Source organism: Megascapheus bottae, chromosome 19 (assembly GCF_031878675.1).
Source record: "Megascapheus bottae isolate mThoBot1 chromosome 19, mThoBot2.hap1, whole genome shotgun sequence".
NCBI classification, from domain to species: Eukaryota; Metazoa; Chordata; class Mammalia; order Rodentia; family Geomyidae; genus Megascapheus; species Megascapheus bottae.
In genome coordinates this window covers 5,291,039-5,310,267 of record NC_143527.1, presented here as the reverse complement: position 1 = coordinate 5,310,267, position 19,229 = coordinate 5,291,039, and the positions used below count along the sequence as shown (strand labels likewise).

Here is a 19,229-nt window from a genome sequence, read left to right as displayed (position 1 = left end):
TTCCTAAGCAATATGTTTGATTACATTTATAAAAATTCCACATCAAGCCATTTGTAGTAACCGAGAATAAATGACTGTCTGTCCTGGTGGTGGCCGTGGCAGATCAATTGCAGATGGACACAAGTTTGGCTGTTGAAAAGGTTATGCGTCTTGAAAATTTAAGACAGTTCACTGCAAAAATCGAATAATACAGGAGATAATGTGTGCATTAACTAACTTTTCCTCTGTTACACAAAGCGTGTGGATCTCAAAACAGCAGGTTGCATGAAGGTTGTCCTTTTGAGATAAATTTCAAGGCTATCGAGATACATTTTAGTTTTAGAATGCTTGCCTAGTATGCAAAGAGCCGTGGGATTATTCCCAAGTCTGTAATAATAATAATAATGATAATAGCAATAGTAATAATAATAATAAATAAAAGTTTGTATCTTGCATTTGTTGAACATCATAAAAAATGTTCACTAGATACTGGTATAATATTATATGAAAATTGTACTCCCAGAGTTTCTAATTAGAAAGTTATGACTGACTGACAGTTAACTATTATAATAGACCACCTGCTCTGGAAAAAGAATGAGACCAAAGGAGGAGAGAGAACCGCTAAATTCTTCTACACAGGGTGACTGTGGCTATGACTCATTAGCAATTCCTCATTCCTAAGCATGCATGACAAGATCAAAATCTGCTTAGTAACCTGGTCAGCTTTTATATTTTCTTAATAAATCATCATTTTCTCTAGTATTGAGATTTTACACAAACTTTTGCAGAAGATGATTTTTAAAATCACTCATATCTCCATCTTGAAATAAAAGCTTTTAATAGTTAATTTTTTCATATATTTCTGTCAAATGTAGTTTAAATGAAGATATATGTAATAATGGCCATTTTATTTTCCTCTTAACGTGATACTGAGAGTCAATACTTGATTCCTTTAAAACTGGATTCCAGGCTGGGAGTTTGGCCTAGTGGTTAAAGTGTTTGCCTAGCATGCATGAAGACCCGGTTCGATTCCTCAGTACCACATGTAGAAAAAAGCCGGAAGTGGTGCTGAGGCTCAAGTGGTAGAGCTCTAGCCTTGAGAAAGTTGAAGGACAGTGCTCAGACCCTGAGCTCAAGCCCAGGACTGGCAAAAAAATATATAAAAAAAAAACAACAAACTGAATTCCAGTTTGTGAATGGTATGTAAACATAGCCATGCCCATTATTATTTTAATATTAACATCTTTCCAAGATGAACTATGATAAGTAAGTGAAAAGATGTGTGTATATATATATATATATATATCTGACTGTGTTCTTTTTAAAGATTTACTTAGTCAAAGGATATGAACATTTTTAAGTATGTTCACTATATGGCAAATAGGTTTCAAGGAAGATGTAGAGAGGCCTTCTTGTCCCTATGAATGCAAACATTAAAAAGATGACTTAAGCTCTTCCTTCGCTGATAGAGCAATTTGGAATTTTATTATTTTTTATATTTGCCTTGGAGGTAGAAGGCTATTTTAAAAATATATTGTCCTGAAGTAGTTGTACAGAGGAGTTTTCCTTTAACAAAGTAGTATGTGAATACAATATGTCTCTTTGTGTACAGTTTGTGTTTTTAACTTTCCAAATTTTAGGTGTCCTTAGACTTTGAATGACTGAGATGATGACCATAATTAATGTTGTGTGTCTATTTTGTAAGTCCTGCCTGATCTCATCCTTATTAAGGGTGGGCAAGGTGTTAGTTTTGTCCATGCTCCCTGCAGAGAATCTGACAGGGCTGTGTCAGCTGGGTCTGGAGGGTGGGAGGAGATAAGGCTGGAGTCTGCATATGGACAGATCTGGGGCTGAAGCTCAAAAGGCCTCCATTTTCTACATCTTATTTTATTACTTCATTGCACCGTGCAAATACTTGATATGAATTCTTACGATTTTTTTTTTGCTTTACTGTGTGCTTGGAAGGTCATAAAATCGAATGTGTCAAAATACTCTTCTCCCTAGCAGACTTTTTCAAATACACTGACCAGTTTCTACTGTCCTAGTCAGTCATGGAAATGAACAGCAGGGTTTAAACCAGAGATTCTGCAGAGGCACAGGTCGACCTTTAGATTCTGATTGTACAATGCAAGCTTCGGGAGACACCTGCCCAGGTGGGGCTGGAAGCAGACCGAGGACCACTAAGTGACAGGAATGAACAGGAGGGTTACATCACTGATTCAGAAGGATGTGGCTCACAATCACCCCTTAATAACCACACGCAGGAACCCTCCAGAAGGAAACGTGCAGGTGAGGCTAGAAGGAGAGTCCCCGAAGCTTTCCACGGGAGATGCAGTGAGTCTTACATCAGCTCAGAACAATTGTTCTCTTCCCATGGTTTTGATTTTGCATTTAAAGAGAAAAAACAAAAACTTGCCATGCAAGCTTATTCTCTGAAAATATCACAAGTTAATCAGACCTGCAGAGTAAGTGAGAGGACGCGTGATTATGTACAATTTCTTCCCGTAAAAAAAAAACACAAAACTACTTCATAAACAGCTGATATGGCATTTTTACTTCATGTAACCTCATAAATATTGTAAGTAAAATCAAAACGAATTCACAGCCTGCATGATAAAACATAAGTCTAAACCTCCTTCTGCAAAGTTCTTGTTTAAAACACACTCTTATAGTCAGCACAATGATTTGTATAAGCAAGTCAGTGTTGAAAATGCATGGCTCAATAACTTTGCTGCTGCTTCTCTGTTTAGAAGTCTTGAGAAGATCCAGGTAGTGATTTTAAACATACTGACATGCAGTAATTATATAAATGGGTTTCATTGTAAAATTTAAAATGTATCTATTTATAATGCTCTTTGAATAAACTTGTCCCATCTTTATACTGCTCTTTCTTAACCCCTTTCCTCCCTCACTCTTTCTCTTGAACAGTGTTCATTTGGTTTCGTTGTGCAATTTGATTTGTGTATATAATGTGCATCTGTACTATTCATCCTTCATCATCATCTTCTCTCCTTCCCCTCACTAAAAATTCTTTTGCTCATAGGCAGTATCACTTCTCAGTCTAGTGTCCACATATAAGCAAACAATACTATTTTATCTTTCTGAGTTTGGCTTATCTTGCTTTAGGTAATGATCCTCACTTACTGATTTATGATAATTGGAAATGTAAAAGAATATGAAATACTATTGTCCTTATGGGAAGATGGTTTGTGAAAGCAAATGCTATGTGTGATATCATAGGCAAGCATATTTATCTTCAAGCCTTTTTCAACAGTGTGTAAAAAAGAAAACTTCCTTTCTCGAATTTGTGTCCGCATGCATACAGCAGATGAAAGGAAAGCTAAAGCAGCAATTTCCATGGTGTGATAGATATGTGGATATGTAATGTGCGTGTGTGTGAGTGCATCTGCACATATACATATGTATATTTGTGTGTGAGTGTGCTGCACAGGTTGAAGGGCATTCCTGAAAGTCTTGAGACCAGTGCTATTTCAGATATCAAAGTTCTTTTTCATATCTGGAGACATGTGCATTGATATTATCAAATGAGCAACTCTAATCCAAGTGTTCACAACCAGAAATCTGAAGCTTTTAGATATTCAGATTAAGGATGTTGTCTTGGATAAGGAGTAAGTTACCAAAGCGATTTCTGAGATAGTCTCAGAATCAAATTCTTCTCAAGAAGCCCAACGTTATCACTGCCTTTACTCGCTAATTTTTCACATCTCTTCATAAAAGAGTTTCTTTTTGTGACTCTAGTGTTTTCTTCTGACTTTTTGATGCCTGTGTCATGATTGTTTTTACTCAGTTGTTCATATATGTATATACATGTATATATATATGCAGGTGTATGTGTATATATACAGGTATAGGTGTATATATGCAGGTATAGGAGTATGTATATATTGCCAGACCTGGGGCTTGAACTCAGGGCCTGAGCACTATCCTTGGGCTTTTTCCTCTAGGCTAGCACTCTGCCACTTGAACTACAGCACCATTTCTGGCTTTTTTCTATGTATGTGGTACTGAGGAATCGAACCCGAGTCTTTGTGCAGACTAGGCAAGCACTCTACCACTAGGCCAAACTCCCGTCCCTGTTCATATATTTTTGACAGAGAATGCTATCATATGTTTTTAGGCAGCAAGCAAGACTCCTGTGCTGGAATATTTCTTGAATGGGACAAGACACCTACAATTAATTAAAGCGGATTTTAATTAAGATCAGGAGTGCATCACCAGTATTCCATATAATCCAACTGGAATAAGGAATGGTGAGCACAGATGAAAGTTCCCAGCGGTTCTATTATGGTTACCACACTGCCAGCACCATTGCTGTTCAACTAGCAAGGGATAAATAAGGACGAAATGCAGCCCAAGTTCAGCAGTGTCAGCAGATAAAACCATGCATCTCTGTTGAGTAAATGGCTCCATTGTTCCGATAAAGGCAAATGGACATGGTTTCTATGCAGCAGTGAGATCGGGGGGTGTTGGGGAGACACTCTCAGTCAGGACTTAGGCTGAACATCTCTTCACATCACCACTTACCCCTTGATTCGAGAGCTCACTCTTTGATTTAATGACTATTAATAAAGTTTTGGAACTTTCTGAAAGACAATTAAAAAGCTTGAAAGGAGGAAGAAAGCTGTCATTGTGTTCCCTATAGACCAATTAGTGAAAAGCAATTCACACTGAAGTGTGAGGGGGTTCAATAAAAATGTATTGAACTTTAAAGTTAATGGAGCAAAAGTGAACATCAGAGCCTCCATTTCTTGGTAAGAACTGTTTCCTAAGGCATTTAATTAATGCTTTCTCCTTGGGGGGAAAAATTAGTCCTACTATTATCATAGCAAGAGATTTACCAAATTAGACACACACACACACACACACACACAAAAACCACTGTTTCTAAAAGGCTCTGTCTTAGTGTCATTTCTTTGGAATTGAAGAAAAGGATTATCTACCCTCATGAAAATTTTCACACAGAGATCCCATACCTTACTCATTCTGTGTAATTACAGCCCAAATACATGCTGAGGTTGAAATCTTTGTGTAATATTAAACCCCACTTATTCTCTGGGCTACTTTTATTCATTCATTCAACAAGCATTCAGATGAGAAGTAGAAATAAAGATGAGACACACACACACACACACCACATAGTCTCTGCCCTTTAGGAGCTCACAGGATAGGGAATTAACAGATTAGTGAATGATTATGTGGTAACGTAGGAATTCTGCTATAAGAATTCCAACAGTGGAAGCTTACTTACCCAGAGAATAGGTTAAGTTATGCTATCTAATTGAAATATAACACTAATGGAACCCCACATCACAATGGCTGACTCCAAATAAGGTTCACGTCTCACTCAGATGGTTCTGATGAGGACCTGGAAAAATGGCCAGGGCATCTGCATTCAAAAGCTGAGGCAGCTGTCAGCATGAGGTTCAGGTAAGCCAGAACTCGACTGTGTCCAGGGGCACAGCAGGGGCCTTAGTGGGAAAGCTCTCCAGCAAGGGTTAACCACTGTGCCATCGTGTGTCTCCAGACCTCACACATGAGCCTTTCCCCAGCGAGGTGGTGTGTAGACCCAGGGCCTCTATGGAAACTCAGTGAGCTCATACAGGTCAGGTCCTACCTACTAGGATTTGGGCTTTGTAAGAAGAGGAAAGGGACACACACACACACACACACACACACACACACACACACACCACTATGTGGAAGAAAGATCACGTGAGCACATGGGAAGCAGCTATTTGCTAAGCAGAAATAGAGCCTGTCTGTACCCTGATCTCAGACATCTGTCATCTAGGCCTCTGGTATTTTTCTATGGCTGCCTGAGGTGACCAGGGCAGATGACTTCATGACCTCAGCACAAAGGAAATGCCTGCTACTTCCTTGAACAGCCCTTCCCCACACTGGGGCACGCCTGGTACGCCTGCCTGCCTGCCCGGCTGCCAGCAGAGGCAGGATATGGTGGTGTGCTGTGGGTGTGACCACCTCAGTCACAAGTGTCTGTGGCTACAGGATCTTTTCCCAGGGAGAGAATAGCACGCAGGTCCCAGGCTCTAACTCACAGCTCAGCACAGCTTCTTTTGGTTCCAGAACAATGACCTGAACCCATGACCGGGATCCCGTGTCAACCCATCCTACAGAGTGAGCTGTCAGTCACATAGGAGGGCAGGAAGCCTGCAGTCAGCACTGGGAGCCAGCTTCTGGGTGACAGTGGCTGTGGAGACCTCAAAGTCCTGCCTAGCACCCCAAAGGCTGTGCCCTGGCTTTACACAGCCTTTGACCTCCTTCTGCTGTCTGGCAGGAACTGGAGCAGCCTCTTCTCCCCAAGGGGAGCTTTCCATCTGCCCCCTCTCCATGTCTGGATGGGACATCATCACAGAATGTTGTCCTGAAGCATCTCAAGTTCTTCACACTTTACCCTCCCTGAGGTTTCGCTAGAAATCTCAGGGTCTCGGTTATGAGTGGAGTCAGGGCAGGGGCGTTGCTTCCACTCATGGAGGCCTTTCCAGGAAAGCCAAGCAGGCCCTGGATAGAAGCATGGACAGCTACAGGAGCTAGGTTCCATGAGGCCATAAAGGGCGAAGAGTCGGCCATAGGTGGAAAAGGATGTCTTCCAGGATACAGAGGCACCGAAGTAGCTCTAGGCAGAGATGACGCCGACACTGTGCAACTGGCATGGTTTGGTGCGGCCACTGACATTCAGACTGGAAAGTTATTCATGCAGGGAATCAGGGCACCCTATCTCCTTTTCCCCCAATAAACTAATGAGATCAAACAACATCCATTTTCTCTAAAACTCAGCTTTGATGAGCCTGGCATACATATTGCCAATCACTGGATGATTGAGCATTGAAAAAAGTTTTAAAGCAGTCAGAAGGGGAGTCCTCAACATCTTTGGTTTTTGGTTCCTTACACATGCTCCCCCGTGCCCGGCCCATGCCCCATCCACATCTTCTAGACTGTTAGCAGGCTGCCTCTGGATCTAAGTGCCCTGGGTCACACAGAGCAAAGGCTGCAGTCACCATTTGGAGAGTTTGGGGAGGAGCATTTCTGAGATTTGCAGGGATTCTGCCTTTACCCCAAGGAAGCTCTGTCTTTTGGTTTTCACAGTGGTGCCCTGGCTTTCTCTGACTTTTGTGGAAGCGGCATCACGTAACCACTTCTTCTCCCTCACTCATTCTATTCAATTAAAAGTTGATTACAGGCACAGTGCCCACAAAATGCCCTTACCTCTTCACCACCTGAACCAGTCTAAGGCTTTGTTGCAGGTGACAGGTTATCTGTTCTTCTCTCGGGGACTGTTGTAACTTCCTTTTATGTTACGAAATGACTTAATTTTAGCTCCTGCATTTTGGGGTCTTTACCAATTTTTGCAAGGTTATAAATCTTTCAGACCTTTTTCATTTTTTATTGAAAACCTTCCATTTCTCCCTGGGAGCCTCTTTCTCCATGGTATTTTTTCAGATATTATGTTCTTTTATTAATATTTCGTTATCCACCCTCTTCCCTCAATTTTTATAGGGGTGAGTTATAATTAAAAACAAAATCTTCTCCTAACCCAGAAACGTCCGAGAAGTAGGTGAAAAGAAAAACATACTCATAATTGCATCCTACTAAACCAGAATGTGAGCCACCTTGCAAACCATCTGTAAAGCATTTGCAAGGACGGAAATGAAAATCTCACCTTTTCATTTAGTCACCTACATTCAACCTGTTTCAGACAAAATTTTAAGATAAACAATAATGGCCTGAAGTAGAAGAATATGACATCAGCATTTATCACACAGAGTTTGCTGGCTACAAGGCTGTCTGTGCTAATTGGCTTTTTCAAGAGTGTAGTCAAACTTCTCATATCTTTATGATAGGAGATAGTTTTGCAATGTAAAGTTACACCTAAAGAAAAGCTGCTACAATCCATGCAACCAGCAATGTAGAAATGTTAGTTTCCTCATAATTATACCTCAAGGAGTTGGTTCCTAAAGTCTTTTTTATTTATAATTTTTATTATAATTAATAGAAGGGTTACATTGTATTTGCCAGATAGAAGGTGCATTACTTAACAATCATTTGTCCCCATTTCCTTCCCCCCACCCCTCCCCTCATCTTGTTTTCCCCCCTTCCCTATCCTATTTCAAGTAAACAAACATATATACAATATATGGCCTCATGTATATAGCTTTTGCCCTATTGTAAACCTCTGCTAGGAGAGTTCAAGATCAAGAAATCTAATAACAAGAGATTCCTGAGTTCTTGAGAGACATTCCGGGCCCTAACTTTGGCAAAAGGCCTATTCAGTTTTTAGAAGACATATATGCCTTAAAAAAGAGAGATAAGCCAAAAACCCAAAGAAACATAGGTTGCATGGTTTCCCTCATTTGTAGAATGAAAATGTGCCTATAAATCTAGAATTAAACACTGGATAGATAAAAAAAATTACACCTGGACATGAAAAGTTAAATAGGACTCTAAGCAGTGACACAGTGAGACCAAAAGAGGATATTCTTAGGAGAGGACACACAGGTTCAGTAGCTTTGGGCCTGTGATCACATAAAATGATTTTGGTCGAAATGAACTCCAAGAAATGAAAACAAGAGGATTTTTCCTTGCTGTTATTTTGCTTTTTGTTTCGGTTTGGGTTGGGTTCTTTTGTTCCTCCTTTGTAACCATTTTTTATTTTCTGTGTCTTCTGCATGTAAGTTTCTGTTTTGTGGCAGTCAAGGGAAAGCACAGAAATGGTGGACGATGTTGAACAAATGTAGTAGTGATACCCACTAGACCCAATGTGGAAAATGAAATATACAACTTGTCAGAAGGGTAAGACTAGGAGAAAACAAGGGAAGAGGTGACACCGTTCAACAAGAAATGTGCTCTTTACCTGTCTCACGTAACTATACCCTCTCTGCACATCAGCTTTATAATGTAAATAAATAAAATAATAAATGTGAAGGAGAGAGGGATGAAGATACTTAAAATGATAAGTTTATTGAAGTTAATGTCCTAACAGAAATCAAACACAGAGAGGACCTATTCCTTTTCTCATTTCTCACCAGGGAGAATTGATCGTCTTATTTTCTTTTGGCAGTTTAATCCTAGCTTTGAACCTAGGTCCTTGCACTTGCTAGGCAAGAGACATTCTTTCCAGTCCTGTTTTTTCCTAGTTATTTGGGGGCTGGGGTCTCATTTTCTGTCTAGGCATGTGTCTAAGCCATGATTCATCTACCCTAGTCTGTGGAGTTAGAATCTTTTGCGTTTCTACCCAGGCTGGCCTGAAATCACGGCCCTTAACAAGCTTGAATGACAATCCTCCAATTCTCAGCTTCCCAGTTATACTCAGGAGCCACCAGAACATGTGTTTGTCCTTAGATTCTAGATGCTCATTTAGAAAAATAATTGCCTTATCAAGTAACCACTAATATTACTAAGAGGCAAGTGTTACCTGCAGTGCTTCACCAGGATCCAATATCATTTTCCCATCTTCCATATCATTTTTCTTTCTCAAGGGCCTAACCACAATGCCAGTGTCTCATATTTTTAGAGCTGTTTATTTATGACTAGAATGTTATTAGGATCAAATAGACACCATAAAACAACAAATCTTTAGTGGTTTAATGCAACAAGAATTTATTTCTCATGGGAGTGGAATGTGAGTTTTAGTGCTGAGCATGCATGAAGCCCTGGGTACAATTCCTCAGTAAACAGAAAAGGCCGGAAGTGGCACTGTGGTTCAAGTGGTAGAGGACTAACCTTGAGTACAAAGAGGCTCAGGGAAAGTGCACTGACCCTGAGTTCAAGACCCAGGATTGGCCAAAAAAAACCAAAAATCTCAATCATCTGTTTAGGTCTTAAAAACCTAGCCTGAGTCACCAAGACGACATTTCTGTCCAAGAACGAAAACAAAAAAAAAATCACATGACGATGGGGGGTTCTTCAGATGGTTAGTGACTGTGCTGAATGTTGGGAATTATAGGAAAGAAACCTTTGGAGAAAGTGCTGTCAAAAGGAAGGCAAATCCAATTTTAGAGACTTGAGAAAAGATGACTGAAGGAGATGAGCTGCAGAGAACATTTTTAAAAATGTGTCAAAATTACTCCAATTAAAGTTGGTGATTGGGGCGGGAGTGGAGAGGACAGGGCAGCTTCACGGGACAAGGCATGTGTGTTCTCCAGTGATGGCTACTTGTTTTGGGGTTTTTGTTTTGTTTTGCTTTGTTTTGTTGGTTGATACAGGGCAAGATTCAAAGTAGGCAGCCTGTCAGAAAGGCAAATTCAACCAGGAGCCAGGAACATTTTTTTAAGACATTAACAACAACAAAAAAGTATCTAGAGCCGGGAGTTTGGCCTAGTGCTTAAAGTGCTTGCCTAGCATGCATGAAGACCCAGGTTCGAATCCTCAGTACCACATATAGAAAAAAGCCGGAAGTGGTGCTGAGGCTCAAGTGGTAGAGTTCTAGCCTTGAGAAAGTCCAAGGACAGTGCTCAGGCCCTGAGCTCAAGCCCAGGACTGGCAAAAAAAAAAAAAAGTATCTAGAACTTACAGCCAGTAGGGAATTGTTTTTCTTACAAACAAGTAAACATTGATTTAAATTTTAGATATGTCTGTCTGGTGACTTTGTGTGGGGATATCTTAATAATAAATCTTTTGACTAGGTTAAAAGTCTTCAATGAATAGTATGCCCAGGTCATTGTTCTGGGAATCATCCTGGTACTGGGGCTGGGGGAGGCGAGGAAAGCATAGGAGAATAAATGAGAAAACTCAGAGGACTTTTTCTACCACAACCTTCCCAGAGCTTGATTTTCTCTTCCATGAGAACCCGATAAAAATACAATCTTCGTGTCCATTCGTTTGGCGCTTCTCTGGGGGTCAAATTAAATAACATGCATTAAATAAAGAATCTGAAAGCTATCAGATGTATCACAAATATAAGACCTGATTGGGTTCAGCCAAAACACTATGCACCGCACAGAGCAGGGCAGATGTAGAGAATCAGAAATTGCCATTCTTCGTGAATCAAACCTTAGCTCCCAGAGCACGATTTGGTAGCATCAGCTGCCGAGTGTAATTCCACAGTGCAGACAGCATTTTCACAAACCTGCTGAATACAGTCACCCAAGGGACCCTCTCTGGGGAATTGTCATCTGTGCAGGCAATGCGTTTGCCACTGTGCCTCGGAGCAGGTTTTATGAAACCTGTGTGATGTCAGCTCCCTTCCAATCAGTCCTGTCACTCTGGGCCCATGTGCTCTCACAATGCCAAGACCCATGTACCTAAGCCCGGATTCTTAGCCTCTGTGCTTGTAAGATTCAGAGTCTACTAATGAGATGATGGGAAGAAGTGCTAAAATTGTTATTTTTAAATGCAATAAGCAATGCACAAAGGCTTGCCAAAAGCCCACACACATGAAATTATTTTAGTCTTACTTAGTTAGATACATGAACTTTACCTGTTTCATTTTTGGTTGCATTATTTTGCTATTTAAAAGGAAACAGGTTAACTCATGCATACTCAAACATCTAGCTTTGTTGGAAAATATTAGAAAAGCAAAATTCTACTGATTTTGTTTTGTATTTACGAGGGCATATCTTCTTAGTCTTGAATAAGTCAGCTTTCCTCTTACACATTTCATAAGATTTCATCTTCTAGTGTCCCTGACCAATTGGTCAGTTTTTTTACATTACAATTGTGTTAAATTTGTTCATTTCACTTACTACAAATGACATAAGAGAAAAAAAGAAGGAGGAAGAGGAGGAGGAGGAGGAGGAAGGAAGGAAGGAAGGAAGGAAGGAAGGAAGGAAGGAAGGAAGGAAGGAAGGAAGGAGAAGAAGAAAGAAAGAAAGAAAGAAAGAATTAAAAAGGGAGTAATTCACCTGGTGCCAGTGGGCCATGCAACTTATAATCCTAGCAACTCAGGAGGCTGAGAACTAAGGGTCACAGTTCCATGTCCACCCAGAAAGGAAACCCATGAGATTCTGACTTCCAATAAACCACCAAAAAACCAGAAGAGGACCTGGGACTCAAGAAGTGGATCATTAATTATGGACTAGGGACTGCCTTTCGGCTCTGTATTCAAGCCCCAGGACAGGCACAAAGAAAGGCTGGTGACTAATACATCCCAAACATTTGTGCAATTCCCAAATATTTTATATTACACAGCTCTACAAAGTAGGTGTTCTAGTTCTTATTATCACACTCAGAAATGCACATCAGTTTCCCCAAACACAAAATAGGATCCATCTAAATCAAATACTGCTGGAAAACATCCTCCTTATGAGTCAGCTCTCTCAGTCTCTCTCAATTTACAGATGTGGATCACGGGAGATAATTTATGTGTTGGAATGCCTTGTGAAATGCCAGCCTTAGATGAAATTCTAATGGAAGTGGTGGGAAAAGTTGTATTTTTTAAGATTTTTAATTTTTTGCCAGTTTCTGGGGCTTGAACTCAGGGACTGGACACTGTCCATGGACTTTCTCAAGGCTAGAGCTCTACCACTTGAGCCTCAGCACCACTTCTTGCTTTTGCTATGTATGTGGTACCAAGGAATCGAACCCGGGTCTTTGTGCATGCTAGGCAAGCACTCTATCACTAAGTCAAACTCCCGGCCCAAAAGTTGTATTTTTTTTTGACATAAAGCGACATCAAATCAAGAGAAACAAAATAGAAAGAGGCATTAAATGGTGATAAATGAGGTTATTGTCAAATATGGAGCAAAACTTATCCCAAGGCTTCTGGACAATTTCTTCATGATGTCACAAAGTAGATCATGGGTTGGAAATTGCCTTCAAATCTTCTGCCTTGAGAACAGAAATGACATTCTTCATTTCTTTTACTTTGTTTGCTATGATGAGTTAACATCAATTAAATAAGTAGCATCTTTTGCTCAAAACTGTCTCTGCTTTCACTTGGCCCCAAGTTGTGTCTTGACTGTGGATATACAGATGTCAGGGCTCTGCAAGCTGAAGGCTTGCAGATATAATTGCAGGCATTAAATCTCTTCGCTAGATTTGTCTGACCAGTTCTACTTTCCAGGCTAGAGTGTGCTAGAGGAATAGCACAACTGATTGCCCCATCGGATAGTAGAACTATAAAGTGCCCAGACTTCTTATATAGATAGATAGCACCTGGAATGTGGCTCTTATAGAATACCTCAAATTGATCATCTTTGAGAAAAGCAAGCAAACAAAGGCTCTGAGAACCTGTGTCCATTTTCTTTCTTGCCTACTTACAAATAATGTTCCAAGCAAATAGTTTATGAATAGAACTAAAAGACTATGAACACATACGTAATGCATCATAGGTAGGTTATGATTCTAATGAGAGAGATCAGCAAAGTAACACATGTTCAAATTGTATCACCTTCATATCTCTAATTCCAAACCATCCAAAGTTGTTAAAAGCAATTAAGTTGCTGCTACACCTTTTCCTAAATTAAATACCTTACACTGATAACAAAACAGTGGGACAATACATACTTTTGAGTCATTTCTTTCAAGAAGTAGCATTTACTTGGATTATAAATTTTGATTCTGAAAAATACAATGTAAAAATGCATTTGCTTCCTAAAATTCTGAATAGTCCATCTTTATGTGACGTCTGTTTGAACGGGGCACTGGTGGCTCAGTTGTGTCACCTGAGCTGTCCAGGAAGCTGCAATCTAGAGACTTAAGTTCAAGTCTGGTCTTCGCTGAAAAGCTCGCTAGGTTCTACCAGTCAAAAGGAGGGCTGGTGTGGCTCACATAGCAACGCAGCGGCCTGGTCAGTGCAAGACACGGATTTCAAACGTCAGTACCAAAGTTCTAATAACACGCACATGGTAGGGTCTGCAGATTCTGCTGAGATGCTGGCCTTGGGAGTGTCTTCTGCTCATTGTGTCACTTGGAATCTATCTGTGGATTTAGAAACTCCTCTCTTTTCATTCTTCTTCTTAAAATCAAAAGGCCTCATCCACTCTATGAACTTCAAAGGCCTCAGCATTCACCACACTCTTGGGTCTGTTTAATTGTTTTGCCCGGGAGAGGGCTGCATTGGCATATTTGTCGTTTTCACATTCCTCCTTTTCAAGTAGAATCTGAAAAGCTCACTTCAAGGTGGTGAGCTGTGTGGGTGTTATACCGATGTGTAGTATAATATTGCCTGAGTTTCCTGGAAACCCATCTCCTGTTGGGGACACCAGACCTCATCAGTATACCAAACAACGCGATACAAATACGTTATAGATTCAGCACTGTAGCCCACTTGATGGGAGGAAGATAAGTCTCTGGTCTTTGCTGAGTAAGACTAAAAGGACATCCAGAAAAGGATGGGGGGAGATTATCCAGACTGAGCAATTGATTGCCTGATAAGTAAACAAATGGTGTTTCCTAGGCCCAGATGCCCTGTCTGTGGAATGCTTTTAGCAGATTGTTCCTGGTTTAGGTTTACCTGTGGCAAACACACCTACAATCTATGATTTTATAAGATAGGCTTCCCAGAGAATGCTATTGGGTAAACATTCCAGGATAGAAGTTCCAGTCTCAACTGATTCCCCTCTATGTACTAGCTACCTTTACTTAGAGATTTCATGCAACCGAATTGGGTTAGTCAAACCCAAAGCCTAAAACTACCTGCCAGGAAGAAATCCTGACATCCCAGGGCACGTCTTCTCTCTGCAATCCTGTTGATTATTTCTGTTCATGATCAACTTGATGTTTCATGATATCACTTTATAACGTGACCATATTCTTTGACTTATCTACTGATATGTGTGGCAGAAAATAAGCCAAAGTAACTTTAACACAGGAATTCTAATGTATTACTGTTCCTTATAAGTAAGCAAACTAAATAATAAATATTTTTCAGAAGAAAATAGATATTGCAAAAAATGTGTTTACAAATAGAGTGTGCCACAGGAGTTTAATAAAAGTGACGAAAATGGAATTTTTCAGGGCAGTGCACCTTGATCATTAAATATTTAGAAATAATTGGTATCATAAATATTTTATGTGAAACTCTTCAAAATGCATTGAGTATACCCATCAATATATAGAAAGCATAGGTAAGTTGAATTACACTTTCATAGACTCACAAAATTACTCTATAAGTTCATAAATCAAGAAGGATTTAGTACAAATATATGTACACAAAACTTGAATCATGCCACAGAAACTTACTTTTCATATTTAATCTGTATTTTTATGATTAAATATTATATAGCAAAGCCATTAACTAGAGGAAAAAGCACTGGAATGAAAATTATGCTTAATAAAATTTGGTAGTGTTGCATTATAGATTTCATACATTGAGCAGAGAAACAGTCTCTGCTGAATTTTCTTGTGCATGACTCTTGAATCTGAATCTGAATCTTACCTGTTTCCACATCTGAAACAAGATGTTTGCAGGCTTGCTACTGTCTTTAGAATTAAATGACATGAACCATAGGAAAAGAAATCATCACAGTTCTGTATTGTTTAAAAACAAATAGATTAAAGGTCACATGTGAGAGCCAGTACAGATATTAATTAGACCCAATGTCAGTAAGACTTTAAGGCCCTGTCTGCTCTTGAGGGTGCTAAGTGCTTTCTGTTTGGGAAGTTAAATAGAAATTAGGTCTGTAGGCACTCACATGCATGCTAACCTTAGGTACTCACAGAGTGGCTGCTTTTGACCAAGGGAAGAGTTCCTTCCCCTTACACGGCCTTTTCTGCTTGGTGGAACACCTTCCTGTTAAAAAGGAAAGACAGTTCAACCTTTAGCTCTGCAGATGCAGTCAGATAAAGACCGTCTGCAGTATTCTGACTTGATCCACTACTCTGCAAATGGTTTGGATTCAAAATAAGTCAAATGAGGATCTGTGCCAGTCACCCTGGCATTGCATGTTTTGATTGGCTTTCCATGTCTTTAATCACCACAATGAACCCACTGGTGATTTTTGACACTCCTCTCACTGCATTCATTCATTACATGACTATTTAAAAAATGGCAGAAAGTGATTTTACAAAAAGACAAATAAAAGAAGAGCTAGAAACAAGACCACTAGTAATTGATGGAACTAGCTTCTCTATTCATAAATATAAAGGAAACAGAATTCCTCATCTACGGAGATGATTTTCATGGCTAATCCTTGCATATTTTCCAAGTTTTCATTTCTATTCCACCAGATATGCTAAGCAGCATAAGTTACTTAAAACATACATACACACACACACACACACACACACACACACACACACACACACACACAAACTTCCATGATGTTGACCAGTTGGGGAAAGCATTCTTTGTGTTCTTTTCTATCTACCAGATTATTGAGTAAATGTTATTTGTGGACCGCTTAATCCATATTATTATTCTGCACAGTTATATCTTGAGAAGTTAACTAAGAAATTTTAGCAGACAAGGATAATACAAATGAAAACCATTTTAAGATTACAGATGACAAAGTATAAATAGGTCACAATTATGTTCTCAAATATTTCTTCTTTCACCATGAAAAGGGTCACACCTTCTGCCACAATGTCTAGGAATGGATATGGTCTTGCATCTCTATTTATGTAAGTTCTGCTGACTGTATCCGGAACTACACTGTTCCCTTTAATCTACCTTAAGAATGTTTTGTCTTTGTTTCAGGATCCTAACCACCACTTAAAGAAAATTCCCACAGTGCGTACAGTTGCTCAAACATGCTTTGCGGAAAAATTCTGCCAAATTGGTAAAAATGTCTTCCTCTGGCTTTGCTGTACCAACATTCTAATTCTAACCTACAAGGGGGTGTTAGAAACCTGCTCTTTTTTTTCTTGACAACAATTTGTTTATTATATCCAAATGGTCACCCAAATCCTTTCAGCCCACCCTAGACCCTGGGTAATACAGATCTGGCGTCTCTCCTGTGATTTACCTTTCTCTAGAATCTCATTTACATTCACATCTGGCTAATTTCAAGTAGGTTCCTTCCCATGGTTCATGTCTAAGACTTTATAGGAAACCCACACCAGGCAAGAGTTTCATATAAACCCCTTAGTTCCAATTTGAAGAAACAGTTCTCTACCACCGACAAAGATTCCCACACTCGAGTTCACAAATTTCTAAAATTCAACCTGTATTATTTGTAATGTTATTCCCCATGCAGTACTGTATTTTGCAAATGTTTTTGTGTCATAAAGATTGCTATGTAAAACTAGTCATTAAGCTCTATCTATTAAAAAGAACTGAAAGAGTCAAGAGATAAAAAATGAAAACGAAACAATAGAAGAATGAATAACTGCACTTATATTGTCTTGCTGTTCGAAACAGATGGAAATGACTTTGCTCTCTGGGTGATGACTTCAGCTGCTTTTACGGTTGCTTAGGTGTGTGAGATCAGCGAATGAGGACATGGAGGAACTCTTCGCCGCACTTACTGAGACAGGGATGAGAAAGACCCAGGAGGCCGCAGGAGGGAGGGAGCCAAATCAGAAAGCAGAGGAAGTGGGGGCAGAGGCCTTTATTATGAGCTGGCAAGACAGAGGAAGCAGCGTGAGAGCTGGTTGGTTTGAATGTGTTCCACCAGCACAGGTATATAGGATAAGAACTCTTCCTACTTGTCTGGTGGCACCTGTGCCTAACCTGAGTAGAGCAGATAAAGAGGGCTTGGAGAAGTGGCCAAGCAAGCACAGTTAGGGTATAGAAAAGGTGAGGACTCAGGAGGAATGAGTTTACAGTCAACAAGCACACTTTCTGCAGTTCACACTGGCTAAGGGTCAGCAGAAGCCCAGATGGCAGAGTGAGAATACATGAGAATTTAAAAGACACTGCTGCAGTGTGTCTAAGCACGCCACTGCACGAAATCCATGGAGCATAGTCCTTTAATAAGTTTCTTCACGTCTCTTATTTGAGCCTCGTTTGAAATCGGTAGGCAGTTGCCTTGCAGGTGTGAAGATAGCTGATTGTCACAGGGCAGGAATCCTGTGCTGCATGCTTTGAGGCCTACAGTCACAAAGAGTGGATTTATTACTTGCATTTGAAAGTCACTGAAAGCCAACCTGAGCTGGAGAAAATGGAAGGGAAGAGTCATGGTAGAAGCTCACAGCAGTTGCTTGAAGCTTAGGGACATGGGAGGCGTCTGTGCAGCAAGGAGTTGCATTGAATTGCTTAATCCTCTATTCAGAAAGCAGTAAATTCATCTGTAAGCTAAAAATAATCATAGGGAACATTTTTGTGAAGAAAGGAATTATGAGTCAGGTAGAAAATCATAGGGTAGTAAAGTTGTTCCCGAAATTGTTTCTCTACTGTTATGAAGAGATGCCTGTTTAGCTGCAAAGGGGAGGCACATTGTAAACGATGCTTATGGGAGAGTGAACAATCACTCCCTATGGTGTTGCGACCTTGACCTCTCATAAATAGAGGAGAAACCCCCTGTGTTTCTACAAGCCATGAATTCCACCACTGAAAAGAAGCCCTGCACAATCTACCATGAACTCACTTCAGGCCCATTCAGCTGGTCTTCTAGTTGACCCTGGAGTCTTGATGGGTCAGACGAGGATTCAATCCTAGTAAACGAAGCTGGAGCATCTGTCCTAATGATAAAGCCATGTACTAGACTTAGGCAAATGGGAAAATAGTTTCTACTCTGACTCTAAATAAATGCTATGACCCTGGAAATAAAACAAATACCTTCGTGTCATCTTTAATATATTATGAATTTACTAATAAAGGGTCTTGGAAGTGGGAAAAAATATACTAAAATGGTTGAAAGTCAAATGTACACACATCTGACAGCTCTAAGTCCTGTTATCAAAGAGCACATTATCCTTAATTCTCACCATTTGTGTGATTTAGCCATCCCAAGACTTGAACTGTGTTCACACACATACATACATACACACACACACACACACACACACACACACACACACACACACACACACACACACACATTTTATCTGGTTTAAATAATTCAGCAAGGTAGTAACTTCTGGCTTCCTATAATGCAGTAGTGTTACAAATTTTTACATAATCTTTGCTTGTACAATAAGTATACTATTTATTGAAATGTTGTCTTCAATTAAATATGACTAGAATGATATATAAATAACTGATATAAAGTGTATTGCATATAACATTACTACTTTTATATATCATCTTTGCATATTTTTCTTATCTACATCATTATACAAGCAACAGCTTGAAAAGTCAGCCTAGCTTGTGGTCTAAGCATTTCCCGGCAGACTCCTGCTGACTTTGAAATTCCAAGTATGGAATATTACTTCTACTACAGCACTCATTA

General features: G+C 39.8%; 1 protein-coding gene across 1 annotated transcript in view; it reads left to right on the top strand.

The window, feature by feature from the left end:
- Positions 1-19,229, top strand: part of Dok6 (docking protein 6) — a 254,819-nt gene that overhangs the window by 166,532 nt on the left and 69,058 nt on the right. The gene's annotated exons all lie outside the window — the stretch shown is intronic.